The sequence below is a fragment of the Lepidothrix coronata genome, unplaced genomic scaffold (assembly GCF_001604755.1).
Source record: "Lepidothrix coronata isolate B3197 unplaced genomic scaffold, Lepidothrix_coronata-1.0 Scaffold156, whole genome shotgun sequence".
Classification (NCBI taxonomy): Eukaryota; Metazoa; Chordata; class Aves; order Passeriformes; family Pipridae; genus Lepidothrix; species Lepidothrix coronata.
Window position 1 is genome coordinate 1,157,434 of NW_016690336.1, and position 14,434 is coordinate 1,171,867.

The 14,434-nt window shown below is 56.1% G+C and overlaps 1 protein-coding gene across 1 annotated transcript in view; it reads left to right on the forward strand.

The window, feature by feature from the left end:
• Positions 1-2,085: 2,085 nt before the first annotated feature.
• The window catches only part of LZTS3 (leucine zipper tumor suppressor family member 3), a 51,555-nt gene continuing 39,206 nt past the window's right edge, over positions 2,086-14,434 (forward strand). Inside the window, exon 1 of the mRNA XM_017829005.1 lies at positions 2,086-2,288. The gene's annotated coding sequence lies outside the window, so the exon portion shown is untranslated. The remainder of the gene's footprint in view (positions 2,289-14,434) is intronic.

Here is a 14,434-nt window from a genome sequence, read left to right on the forward strand (position 1 = left end):
TGACTTGCCGTGGGGGTGGACTCAGTGGGGACACACAGCACACTGAGGGTTCTCAGCCTGGCAAAAAAGCCTCTCCCTTGTTGGGGTTGGAGAATTTTAGGGGGAAATATCGTCCTGGGTTTGCTTTTCCTTGAGTGTCCATGCACAGCTGCAGCTGGGGACAGGATGCTGGGCTGACCTGGTGGAGCTGCAACATCATCAGGGCATCCTCTTGTTAGCAGTGCTGGGTTAACTTTTGGACTCGGTGATCTTAGAGGTCTTTTCCAACCTAAATGATTCTGTGATTCTGGTTCTCAGCTACAAAACTGGCCCTTCCCCAGCCTAGGCATCATTGGATGGGGGGACATGTGCAGATTCCCTCTTCATCCCCTCAGGGTGTCCAGGGGCAGCCCAGTGGCCCTTGGAGAGGGCAGCTGGAGCTCATCCTCCCTCAGGTGTGCCTTTCTCCACATTGGTGCTCAGTCCTGGAGGTGTGTGACCAGGTGAGGACCAGAGGGGGGGTTCATCTGAGTCTGGCAGTGGCAGATTCCTGTAAGACACCCTCTACCCCTGCATGACCCCTGAAAGGGGCTGCACCACCAGGCTCAAAGGAGACCAGGCTACCTGTGAACACTGTTGGCTTCTGAACTGCTTTGCACGGACAGGGATAATCCTGCTGGGTCCTGGGCACATCTTCATCTCTGGTGGGACAGTCCCAGGATACATGTCTGACCTGACCTTCTCCATCCTCTACCAGCAGCTCTGCTCTTTCTCTTGGCCCTGTCAGATTTCACAGCAAAATTGTCCATGCAGGACCAGAACCAGTTGTCCATGCAGGAGATGAACTGCTCCATTGCTTGGCAGTGCTGGTGGGAAGCAGCAGAATCCCATCCACAGGAGAAGTGGCTTTGTCCCAGGCTCTAATCCCGGTCCTCAAAGGTGACTGACTAAGTAAATCACAGAGCCTCAGCTGCCCTTTCCATCCAAGGAGGATCACACACAGCCTCTGGATCTCTGTCAGCAACAACCTGTGCAGGGAGACACTCGGTGCCTGCAGTTCTGTGGGAGCAGCCGAGTGCCTGTCCGGCACCATTAGCAGGGATAATTAATTACCTGCCCTGCCATTTCACTGGAAAGCAGCAGAATTAAGTGGCAGTAATTCCTGCCTCTTTCCTCTCTCCTGGGACTTCTGACAGGTGAGCAGGAGTGGTGTAAGCTCCATCCATCCATGGAAAGGCCAAGGGAAGCAGAGCCTGTGTGTGCTGCAGGATACAAACTTGATGCAGCAGCCCCAGTGTTGGGGTGAAGCTGGAGGCAGGGACATGTGCCACCAGCCTCAGGAGCTTTTCCTTTTTCCTCTGGCACCCCTCATTCCTCCTTGGAGAAGACAATTCTGTGCTGTGTCACTGCCAGGACCTGCCCTGCCTTCAGTTTGAGTCGTTGGCCATTTGAATGTCCCTTTTTTAGTTAATCTGTGTAAAAGAGAGTTCGGGGAGTTTGCCTCCTCTGCGAGCTCAGAGGGTGGGAGCTCTCCATGAGACTGGAGACTGACATTACTTCCCCATCCCACCCCCACTGGAGACCCCCAGGGGTTCAGGCTGTGCCCTCCCAAAGGGCTCTACCCTTGGAGACAGGGGGAAAACAGGGACCAAACTGAGATTTCCATGGTGAATACAGGCTTGGTTCCCACCCCCCAGCTTTGTCTGTCACCGAGGGGCTGCCTGTGCCCCTCAAACCCCAACCGTGCCCCCGAGACACCCCCTGACCCCCTGCATGGGGCAATGTCGGGGCTCAGCCTTACTGGGGGGCTCTTTTTTGGGGGTCTTGAGGGCAATGAGACACGGTGAGGCTGCAGGGCACTGAGCCAAGGCACCACCAGACCCCAAATATCCCCTGTCCAGGAGCCCCGTGGGGGAAGGGGACAAGGGTGGAGGGGTCCATGGAGCATCCCAGCATCCCCAGCCAGGTCCTTGGGGACAGAGCCCTGTCCGGGAGAGGTGGCGAGGGAAGAGTTAAAGGGAAGGCGAGCAGATCCTCCTCCATCCTCCCAGTCCTCGCTGTTAGGCTGCTGCTGTGACAGGGGGTGGGGTCGGGGCTGGCCGCCGTTTGCCGCAAGAAGGGGGGGGAAACGTGGCTGCGAATGTGTGTGTGTGTGTGTGTTGGTGACACAGGACAAAATGAGATGAGACCCCTCGGACGGGAGCGGCCGCCCGGCTGCGATCCCTGATCCCTGCCCGATCCCTGCCCGCTCCCGCACATCGCTGCGATCGCCGCCGGGCACCGGCGCAGCCCCAGCATCCCCGCCAAGAGTAAGGCTCGGGGTGGGGAGGAACTGGGAGGAACTGGGAAGCGGCACTGGGAGTGGGGGGAGTGGGATGGGGTGCGGGGTGACGGGGAGGGGGGGGTCTCTTGGGGGTGGGAGAGGTGCGGGGTGCACGGAGAGCGAGGTGGGGGACCTGATGCCGGAGCTTCGCTCGCCTGAACCACCCACCCAGATGTAATTTGGGGGGGGGAGGGGAAGATTTTGGGGAGGGGGTGGGAGTGGAGGATGGGCTGCCAGCGCCGATTTCGGGTGTGATGGAGGGGAGGAAGCCTTGTTTGTGCCTAAAGTCGCAGCTGCCTGGATTTGGCCCCGCGGGGCCGTTGGGATATGACAGCACCCAAAAATAGAGTGCGAGGCGGGGAGGAGCGGGGGGCAGACCTGTGTGCCAGTGCCAGGGCCAGGTTATTCCCCCTCCTCACCCCTTCCTAGTCTTCTTTTTTATTTATTTCTTTATTTCTTTGGCAGTGATGTCAGGGAGGGGAGCGGTGGCTGGGGCTGGGGCTTGGATTCCCGGGAAGGAGGTTGCTGGCGGCCGAGTGATTAACGTGCAGTTGCTGGGAATTATGTCATCTGCCTCGGTGCTGGGTGGCCCTCGCCCAGGAGCGGCGGTGGGGAGGGAGGGAGGACGTGGGGGGACGTCATGACACGGGGCTCCCCGCCTGGGGCTTCACCCAAGGAGGCACCGATGCCTCCCTGGCTCTGCGAGGACTTGGGTATCCAATGTTCCCACCCCAGCGCGGGGTTCCCCACTTGGGACAGCACCCCAGGAGGCACTGATGCTTCCCTGGCTTTGCAAGGATGTGGACACTGAGTGTTTCCCCCCACCCATCGCAGCCCCCAAGCCATGGGCTCACGCTGGCAGGGCTGTGGGTGCACACCCACCCCGCTGCCCTCTGCTCCCGGGGGGCCCAGACCCGCGGGCTCCATCCCCACGCGGGAGAGGAGCAGGTTGTTGCTCCTCCCGATGGCTCATCCCGCCCGCTGGCCCGGCATCGGGGCTTGGAGCAGGCGGGGAGGGGGCCGTGGGGAAGGAAGGATGAGGGTGGGCACCCCCTCTGCCAGCTCTCCGGGAGGGAGAGGGGCCGGAGCTGCTGCAGTGCAGCACAGAGCCCCATCCGGCGCTGTGGGTGTGCCCGAGGGGCGCAGGGACCCCCCTCTGCCACCCCATCCACTCCTCGGAGCCCAGGCGAGAGCCTGGGGACCTGTGGATGCCAGCGGCCCCCTCTCCGCCGGCTGGATGACCCCTCTGGTCCAGAGGAGGGTGTTGGGCTGCTGGATGCTCCACACCCTGCTGGGCATCCCCCTGAGCATTCCCTGAGCATTCCTTGAGCACCCCCTGAGCATCCCCTGAGCACCCCTTAAGATTCCCCTTTAGCACCCCCTGAGCATCCCGGTTCTCTTCCCCACGTGGGGAGCTGGGGAAGGAGGGCAAGGCCTGCCAGTGAGCCAGGCATGGACCCTGCTGCACATCAACAACCTCTTCCCTCGGCTCCACACCCCACACAGCCCCATGCAGCTCCAGGGATCCCCGTGCAGCTCCAGGGATCCCCGTGCAGCTCCACAGATCCCCGTGCAGCTCCATGGATCCCCGTGCAGCTCCATGGATCCCCGTGCAGCTCCACGGATCCCTGTGCAGCTCCATGAAACCCTGTGCAGCTCCACGGATCCCCGTGCAGCTCCATGAAACCCTGTGCAGCTCCATGCAGCCCCGTGCAGCTCCATGCAGCCCCGTGCAGCTCCATGGATCTCCGTGCAGCTCCACGGATCCCCGTGTACCATGGCATAGGGTCGGGCAGGGAGCGGAGCAGGCAGATGCAGGCAGGAGGGCTGCAGGGAGCTGTGGAGTGGAGGTAGGAGGGGTGGGCATGGCTGCAGCGGGTCATTTTCTGGCATTTTCTGCCCCACAGCAGGAGGGAGGGGGATGCCAACAGCTGCTTTGATTCAAGCCGGGAATCAGCGGGTGCGATCCAAGCCGGGGGATGCCACTCGCCCCACGGGATAACCTTTGGCAACTCCCTCAGCTCTCCGTGCTCTGCTTTCGACACCCTCCAGCACATCCTTCATCCTCAAACCCGCTCCGGCGGCGGATTATGCCCGGCAGCCGAGCCCTCCGGGGAGGTGCTGGCATGACAAGGGAGCGCAGGATCTCCGAGCACCCCCGGTTTGGAGCGGGCAGGGCTGGGAGGCTCCCGCATCCCGCGCGGTCCCCTCTCCCGTGCCCTCTCCGCGCAGGGCTCCGTGCGCCGGGCGGTTTGTTTATGTGTGGCCCTGGTTGGAGCAGCGGCGATCTGCCGTGGCTATATATAGCAGCGATGCTGTCATCCGAGTTCAGCCTGGCTGGGGAATTTATTTTCTGCAAAGGCTGGGAGGCGAATGGGCTGAAAACAGGCGTGGAAATGCCAGAGCGGTGTCATCCCCTGTCTGCGCTGCCCGGGCTCACGCGAGGGAACAGGGCACGGTTGTCCTGAGTGGTGGCTTTGTGGTGGCAACAGGGAAGAGGAGAAATGTGTGGAGGGGCTGAAATGGGCTCCCTGAGGTAGCGGTGGGCATTTAAAAAGCAGTGCCAGCAGCTGCATGGCTCCACACAGGAAAGAGATTCCCTCCTCCTCAAACTCTTCTTTGCTGGGTCACCGGGCTGATGTCCCAAGGGACCATCCCCCAGATCCAAAAAGGAGGAGGGAGAAAAGCATCTGAAAGTCCAACATCTGGTTGTATATATTTGGGAGACAGCAGCAGCTTGTCCTACAAGAGGATGGGGTTGGTAGAGCCCCACGGGGGCTGCAGCATCAGCCCTGGGCACCCACTGCTGCACCCAACACAGGGACATCGCCACGGCGTGGTGCATGATAAGGGCACCTCTGATTGCCCATCCCGAGGAAAAACAGGAAGTAGGAAGAAAGACGGTCCCCTGACTTGCAAAAAACAGGCAGATGGGGAGGGTGTTTTCCAAATGCGCTGTGAAAACCACGTTGCATCAGCAGGCAGAGGCACTCGCTGAGCGATAACTCCGTGTGGAGCAGGAATGTGGATGAACCGGGCTGCAAAAAGTTTCTGAAGGGAGTTATGTCCCAACTGGGAAGGTTAAGAGTTAAGGGGGTGTTGCTGGAACTGTTGCAGGGCTTAAAATCTGCTTTGTGGTGAGGGGGAACTGAGCCCAGCCATGCCCGGGGATGTGAGAGAAATCCAGCAAACAAAGGGTGAAACACGGAGATTTCTTGTTTCCCTTCACAGAGGATCTTTCCCATTAGTCATTCCTGTCACAGGAGCTGGCAAACACGGTTATTATTTGAGGGATCTGAAAGTGAAATGGAGGCATGAGGCCAGGAGCCCAGACATTGCTGCCCCTCAGGATGGGGGAGCAGGCAGGGACCCCCCAGTCCCTCCAGGTCATCCTCACCTCTGCTCCATGGGGAAAGCCTTTGGACTCCACTCTGGGTCACTGGATTTATTGTCTGGTTGTGCTTTCCACAACCTGGGAGTCGTTTTCGTGGAACCTGGTCTAGTGAATGCCCATGGAAGGGGGGTTGGAACTGGATGGTTGTTAAGGTCCTGTCCATCCCAAACCATTCCAGGCTGTGATGCTCCATCCTGGAGGTGGTGGTGGACCAAGGACTTTGAGAGCCTGCAATAAGCTGGGTGGTTCCCAACATGCACCCCAAACTCAGATCTCCCATCACCCCACGGCCCCATGGGGGAAAGGACCACGCTGACACCCCCTGAGGAGGACAGGAAGGTCCCTGTAGCTCCTTAAACAGCAAGGAAAGCAAACACAAGTGTTAAGGCAGCTGTCAGGAAAGAGGGATGGTTTATGCCTTATGATCCAGGTTTGGCTGGAGCCAAGAGCTCTCCTGGCAGAGGGAGCTGAAAGTCCCCTTGAGCCACTGGAGGAGCTGCAGGAGCTCCTGCTCCAGCTCAGTGGAGCTGCTGCAAGGCTGGGAATCAGCCTCACAGGGATCCTAGCTGAGTTTCTCTCTCCCAAAATTGTTTTTTTTTGTGCCATGAACATGTGGATCCTGTTGGCTTTATCTGGTTCCCGAGTCAGAAGGATGAGTTTTGTCTGAGTCTTGCTGGAATTTGACCCACCACGAGTCTCGGTGACCGTGTCTGCCTTCCATCTCCTCCCCGTGGCTGGCACCTTCCTTCTCACATGTGTGCACTGAGTTTGGGAGTGGTTACAGGGGCTGGAAACATTTTGGATTTTCCTTTGGATTAAAGTAGGAGGGCTCATGGGATGACAACTCCAGCACATGGAGCATCACTGGACGATGCCAACCATGGGCAGCCCTTGTGTGCAGAAGGATCTGGGATGGCTTCACCAACAGCAGCCCTGACCTGAGCCTCCTTTTCTCCAGGCTGAGCCCCTCCAGCTCCCTCAGCTGCTCCAGGTGCTCCAGACCCTTCCCCAGCTCCGTTCCCTTCCCTGGACACGCTCCAGCCCCTCAGCATCACTCTTGTCTGAGGGGCCCAGAACTGGCATCAGCACTGGAGGTGCCTCAGCAGTGCCAGCACAGGGGATGGGAACTGTCCTAGTCCTGCTGGTCACATTATTTTTGGCCTTCTTGGCCACCTGGGCACACCTGGTGTGGGCCACTGTGGACCAGCATCCCCAGATCCTTTTCCGCCGGGCAACGGAGCCCGTTCCCTTTGCAGGAAGGCCGGGAAAAAAGGCAATCGGATCATTAACACATGCTGCTCTTCACACAACCAACCTCACAAATATTTATCAGCTGGAGAAACACACGGGCTCGGAAGTTGCCAAGTAACATAACAAGAGGCGCTTTTAAATAAATATATGTGCGTCTGCGGGTGACGAATTATCCAAATCCCTTGGGATGTGGCCCAAAGATATGTTTTCCTCTGGAAGCCCAGCGCCAGTAATAAAAATAATGATCCAAGCCAGGAACAAAACCTGGGATAAGCAGTGGCTGGCTGTGTGTCCAGCACTGGAGGAAATTGGTTCCCTGCTCGGAAGGGCTGTGGAGTGATGCCCGACAGATCCGTGCCTGCCAGGGACAGACTGGGAGGAGGATGGGATGGGGGAGTTGTTTTGCAGGGGAGGTGAGAACAAGCCCAGGGTGGTTGGTTGGGTCTCATCCTGCATCCATGTGCCTCTCCTATACACCCATAGGACCAGTCTTCTCTCTAGGCTCAGGATTTCAGGATACCTTGTTGTAGACCCTGTATGGCTCAGCAAACTTCCATGTTTCCTTCCCTCCGGCCCCAAGGCCGTGTAGTAGGACTTAATGGACCTCTTTGTCTCCAGACCAGATGTCTATGTCCCATAAATCCAGCAGGAACATTGCTTGCTCCAGCCTGCCCGGGCATGTTCTGCACTCTCCAGACGGCCAGGGTTTTCTGACACTAAATCCAGCTAAATCCTTACTTGTGAGGTCAGTTTGGAAGTTTTGGGGGTTATGAGGGGAGTAAATGCTGCCAGAGGAGATGAGGTGGGTTTGCAGATGAATGGGCACCTCACCCTGTTCCTTCTTCCATGGGGAAACTCTGGCTTGTGGGGTTGGGATTTCATAGAATCACTGAATGGTTTGGGTTGAGAAGGGACCTTAAAGATCATCCAGTTCCACCCCCTGCCATGACCAGGAACACCTTCCACTGGACCAGGTTGCTCCAAGCCCCATCCAACCTGGCCTTGGACACTTCCAGGGATCCAGGGGCAGCCACGGCTTCTCTGCCCAACCTGTGCCAGGGCCTCCCCACCCTCCCAGTCAACAATTCCTTCCCAATATCCCATCTAACCCTGCCCCCTATCAGCATGAAGCCCTTCGTCCTTGTCCTGTCCCTCCACTCCTTGTCCCCAGTCCCTCTCCAGCTCTCCTGGAGCCTCTTTAGGCACTGGAAGGTGCTGGAAGGTCTCCCTGGAGCCTTCTCTTCTCCAGGCTGAACACCCCCAGCTCTCCCAGCCTGTCATCTCACTTGGTGGGGATGTTCCCATGCAAATCCACTGTCTCCTCCCCGCTTTCACCAGGCTGGTTTTCATTCTGGGGCCATTTTGGGTTTATTTCCTGCATCAAAACATGAGGAGAGACAACCTGGACATGAAACCAGTAGGCAAAGCCAACTGGGTGAGCATCCCCCTCTGGTTTGGGGGGGACAGACAGTGCCCAGACCCACTGGGCCCAGGGCAAGGGGACAAGAGGAGACAGACTGGCTGAGGTGACGGTGGCAGATGCTGCCCAGAGAGGCTGTAGGTGCCCCATCCCTGGGAACACTGATGGATGGGAGCTCCTCCCCAGCTCCCAGCCATGGCAGTGCCCCGCAGGCACGAGCTGGAGATGATGCACAAGGGGAGGTCGGAGCTTTTATTAGCCCAGCTGCTGGAGCTGGAAAAAACAGCCCAGCTTTCGGGCACAGGAGCTCATCTCCTTGTCCCTGCTTTCTAATTATATCAGCTGATCTAGTACAGGCTCGTTCCACTCCCCATGGACCGTTGCCTTCATTACATCCCCAGCTCTGCCCTTGGCAAGCACTTGGAGTAACAGCCCAGCCATCCCAGCGGAGGTGTTGGGATGGGAGGACTCAGACACTTCCCTGCAGTGGGGGCTCCTGCCTCCAGCAATGCAGGGGATTGCAAGGGGACGAGGGACAAGGGACAGGGACATGTTGGTGTTTGTAGGGGGAGGAGGGACAGGGGACAGGGACATGTTGGTGTGTTTGTAAGGAGATGAGGGAGAGGGGACAGGGACGTGTTGGTGTTTGTTTTGGCCAGACCATGCATCTCACCTCCCAAACTGTGGGGTGGAAAGCCAGGGAAGGCTGTCCCTGTTATGGGTATCAGCTGAAGTGGCTCCTCAGGTGGCTTAGAGAGGCCAGGGCAGAAAGGAGAGGATGAAAACATCCCCAAAATCATAAGAGATGCTGGGATGAGACAGGCAGAGCTGCACTCCCACAGCTCTCCTCCCCCAGGCACTCTGGTCACTACCCAGGGCAGGGATCTCTGGGAAAGACCAGGACCTGTTCTTGGCTCAAATTTCTCCCTCCTCAAATAAATACATTCCTTAAAAGGCCTCTGCCAGGAGAACCCACACCTCCACCCGCTCTCAGCTCAGTGGGGTCATAAATACCTGTCTCAGGAGCAGGCTGAGCACAGCCCATAAAGCTCAGCTCAGTGCCAGGCTCAGGGATGTTCCCCTGATGTTCCCCACGGCTCTGGCTCCTCCAGTAATGCCACCAATAAATCCCTGCTGCCTGGCTGGGCCCTGGCCAGCCACTGCACAGCAGGAGTTTGCTCCCCTCCTTCCTCCTTCCCATGGACTGCTGCGCTCTTCCTCCTGCCTGCCACGCTCCCTCTCCCTCCCTCCCGGTGGTTTTCCAAGCCCCAGGGGCTGATCTCTTTGGGGATTGGGGTGTCCCCAACACCCAGGAGGGGTTTTAGTGCTGTCGAGCCCTGAGTGGGAAGTTTTTAATGTGTTTTGTGCTCTGCTGCTGGTGCTTCGTGTGGCCCTTGGCCTGATCCCTAACCCTGCAAAGCTGAGCTTCCCTCGGCCCCTCCAAGGGATTGTATGGAATGGGAGCCAACCTGGGGACTATGAGGAGGTGTTTTAGAACCCGATCTTGTGTCTAAAGCGGTGAAATGTGCCACCTGCACGTGTTTGGGGTGGGTAATCCCCCTGCAGGCAACAGCCAGGCTGTTTTCCAGCAGAGAAACCTGGACAAACTCGTCCGCTGCAGCTCTGGAGGGTTTTGTGACACCATCGGGACTGGCCAAACCAACCCAGGGCCTGTTGACATTCCTCAGCGCCAGCCAAGGGCTTTGCCCTCCCCTCCACGCTCTCAGGGGCCAGAATTAGCTTTTAATAATAATATTTAATTTAAAAAAAAAAATTAAAAAAAAAAAATCCCTGGGCAAACAACCCGGCCCCGGCGCCCGCCAGGACGGCAAACACTCCCCGAGGGGCACCAGGTGTGGTGCATTCCTGATAGCTGGGAATGAAAAGAGGGATTATTTCCCTCTGGATGGAAACGTGCAGGGTGAGCAGGGCTGGCCAGCCGGGCTCTGAGCAGGGCTGGGTGGTGCCCAGCACTGTGGGAGGTGGGTCCATGGCTTTGGGAAGAGGTGCCTCAGCCAAGCCCCAAGCTCCAGGGGTGATTAATGGTGGCGTTGCTTTGTTCCACACGTTTCCTCCCGGCGGAGGTTCGGGATTTCAGGCAATAAAAGGGATCTGTTTGTTTTAAAAACGAGTCCTACAAGTCACCTGAGCAGCCTCCCCGTGCCATGAATGCCCAAGTGGCCAGCTCTGCTATCCCAGCACCAGCCTGTGTGGATGCATCCAGCACTCACGGGTTATTCCTCAAAGCTGGAAAACTTCATTTTTCCTCCTTTAATGAACTTTCCCATCAATCTGTTGGTGTCCTCCCCCCTCCTCCTCAGCAGAGAAGTTGAGGACAGGTAGAACAACGGCCTTATAGCCCCAAACCCAGCTTTGACCAGGACAGGAAACAGTGAAAACCCTTTTCTTCAGCTCTCTACCCTTGGCTCTGGAGTGAAAAGCAATTTTGCACCTCTCCAGGGTTTTAAAGACAGGCAGAGATTTGGGCTGCCGGATAATGTTTCTCTGGGCCAGCTGCTGTGATAAAACCAGGGCATCTGTCAGCTCCAGAGCAAAACTCCCCTCCTGAAAGTCCAGCACAGCATTGCAGCAGGTGTCCCTGTCCTCTGAGGTGACACCAGCACACCACCCCCCAGGGGCATCCCAGCGGGAGCTGCGTCTCTGTTTCACACCCCACTGGGGGAAGAAGAATCCCTTCATTTCCTTCGGACACTTATCCTGTAAGGATCTTGATCCCGGGGGTGAGCGACAGAAACACCCTTTAAATCCATCACAGAGGGCTTAGGGCAGGATTAGCAGATGTCTCTGCAGGCTTTACACCAGGCTCTGGCTCCGGGTGGGAACTGGTCCCCGAGCCCCACATCCTCGTGGCCTCGTCCTGCTCCGGGTTTCCCAAAGGAGATGGTGGCAGGCAGAAATGGAACAAGCCTGGCTCTAACTCCCACTGGGAGATTGTTGCATCCCAGGCTGGCAATTCCCTTCCAGAAGTGGCAATCAGTTTTCCTTGGAGAGCTGGCTCTGGTGTAGGTCACTGGTAGGGATGTCCCATGGCCAGGGAGGAGAGAGCTCTTCCCAGGCTGTTTCACCCTGGAAAATGCCAGGATGAATCCCACCCTGCTCCCCACCTTTGGGGGGATGTCCTGCAGAGGAGTCCAGATATTTCCCAGCTGAAGACCTGACTTCTCCCTCTCATCCCAACCTGCCTGGCTGGTGGGCACCATCCCTATCCATCATCCCCATCAAATTCACAAGCAATTCCCTGGATCGCTTTCCATTCCTGACACTTCTCCTCCTTAATTTGTCTCAGGCATGTTTTCTTTTCCCCCTATTTCCCTTCTGCCCTCCACATCCCCTTTACCTCTCCCTATTTCCCATCTCCAAGGGCTTTTTGATCCTCCCAGGATGGCTTTACTCCAGCACACACAAGCCTGCATAATAGCTGTTGACACCGTAACTTCATTTGAATCGATCTTGTTTGCTAATTAGCTGATTGCAGTAATTGGCATGAATTACCTCGGGGGATTCTGCCTCCCTGGGGGTGGGCAGTGGCCTGCATGTCCCACATAAGAGGTGGGAATGGCAGCAGGGAGATGCTTTCTGCTCCAGGGACACCTCTTGTGGGTATCCCAGTGACTTGTAGGGCTAAAGAAGAGTCACAAGAGGGGAACCATAGCCTGGGACAGTGATTTTTAACTTTCAAAAGTGCCTGAGAGGCACTAAGATTTCAAGTATATGCAGCTCCTGTAGAGCCTAAAATGGGTTAATAAAGTGCCTGTTTATGGGATGAAGGGATGAGGGGAGGTGACTCTTCTCTCTACCTCAAAATGTAACAGGAGATGACTCAAATACTGGGTTAAAGAGAAACCAAATGACGTGGCTCTTCTTAGAGGTCATAATTCACTGTAAATGTAAAAATTCACTGCCAAAAAATTTATGGAGGATGAAACACCACCAGGTTGAGTGAGGAGGAACCAGGCAGTGTCATGGAGAGTGTCCTCTGACGGCATCAAACCATTCAGGGGGTTCCAAAGACAACCTCGGGTGGGAGGTATCCCTGAAAAGCTCCGAGGATGGGGGGGAAATGGGGAAGGATCAGTGAGATCCTCCCCTTCCTAGTCTTTTTTCTCTAATCACCAGCTGCACAGGGAAGATGGGAAGACCTCCACGAAACCCAGTTGGAAACACCCCTGTCCCAGCCCCTTGGCATCCAGTGAAGAGCCAGCATTCCCCACCAAAAGCTTTAAGGATAAAGAATAGGGAGAGCAGCTTTTCACAAGGGCAGACAGGACAAGGGGAATGGCTTTAAACTGCCAGAGGGCAGGGTTGGATTGGATGTTGGAAAGAAATTCCTCCCTGTGAGGGTGGTGAGGCCCTGGCACAGGTTGCCCAGAGAAGCTGTGGCTGCCCCATCCCTGGAAGTGTCCAAGGCCAGGTTGGACAGGGCTTGGAGCAACCTGGGCTAGTGGAAGGTGTCCCTGCCCATGGCAGGGGATTGGAACTGCATGATCTTTAAGGTCCCTTCCAACCCAAACCACTCCATGATTCCGTGATAACTCATTTTTTAAGCAGAATAACCTTGTCGCTCCAAACCAAAGCACCTCACACGAGCACATTTCCATCTGTGGAGCTGCCTGGGTCATCTCACACAACCTGCCCCTGCTGGAGTTGAATGAATCTGTGAAGTGCTGCTTTGCATGAGCCATCTATTTATATTGACAGCTTCCCACGCTCCATCCCTCCAGCTCTGCATCACTTTCTGCCAGGCTCAGCTGTATCATTCCAGTTCTTCTTCTCTCCCCCTTTTATTTTTTTTTTATATTGCCCTGTAATTATCATCTTTCCAGCCTTCTGGGATCAGAGAGAAGTCCCAGGATTTTTTAGAGAGGATGAGCAGCAGGCAACACCACTCCTTGTCCTCCCTCCATGGGACTCTTGGGAGCAAATTAATTTGAACCCACTGTTTAAAAATGTTTATCCTAAGGCCATGCCATTGAGTGTCTTCCTGGGTTACTAATGGACTAGAAAGCACTTGGTTGTCCCTGTGCAATATGAGAACATCAGCCTGCTTTTTCCAAAGCCAGAACAGAAATTATTGAGCTTTTTTCCTCCCTTGTTATCAGCAATTTTCTGATCTCCAGCCTGAGCACAGGCAATGCTGCTGCAGTTATTTCTCTGCTCTTCATTTTGGAAAATCAAATCAAAAGTCCTTTCCTCCCTGTTGTCCATAAGCCTCCAGGAGAGATCTGATATGGCCAAGGTTTGGGAAGGGGATTCATTCGTTGCAAACTGAATTGCAGAGTAAATTCTGTAAGTTTGTTGAGCCAGAATACCAACAGTTTTTGTCCTGGTAGCCAGTTCTTATGTTTTTTGGGTGGAGAAGGGACAGCCCAAAATAAAACTGGGGTCTCCAAGACCCTTTGACTCCCTGCCAAGAGGCCAGATTGTTGTCAGAGCTTTTATTCTTTATTTTAAGAGGGTGAAATTATTAGCTGGGCATCCACCAGCTGAATAAACACCACAAACAGGTCTCAGCCACATGCAAAGCCATCAGTCACAGGGGGCTGTGACTCTGTCACCTTGCCATCTGTGTGAGTCCCTTCTCCCCTGAAATCACACAGGGGGGCCACAGGGACCCCCAGGGCCAAGTGTCACTGTCACAGCAGACACAACCCCTCTGTGCAGCCAGCTTTGCAGGTTGGCATCACCTGAGGCTCCCATTTCCCTCTGTAACCATTCCTGGTGCATCCAGAGCCCTCGGCGCAGGGAGAAGCAGCTGGTGGTGGATGCTCAGGGAGATCCTGGGTTTGCACTAATTTACCTGGTGGTTGAGTCTCCAAACACTCAAGAAGCAGCTGGATCCATCCGTGAGGTCTTGGCAGAGTCTGTGTTGGACCTGACCAGGACTGAGCTGGCCAGGAGATGATTATCCCACTTTTCCCACTCTGGAGGAGTTGTGCTGGTGGAGCTGCTGTTGAACAGGGACAAGTGACATGTGTGGGAGTGGCTGGATCTTAGGGAGGAGCTGGGAGAGGACACAGGACTCAGCAGAGAGAAACAGACCCTGCTT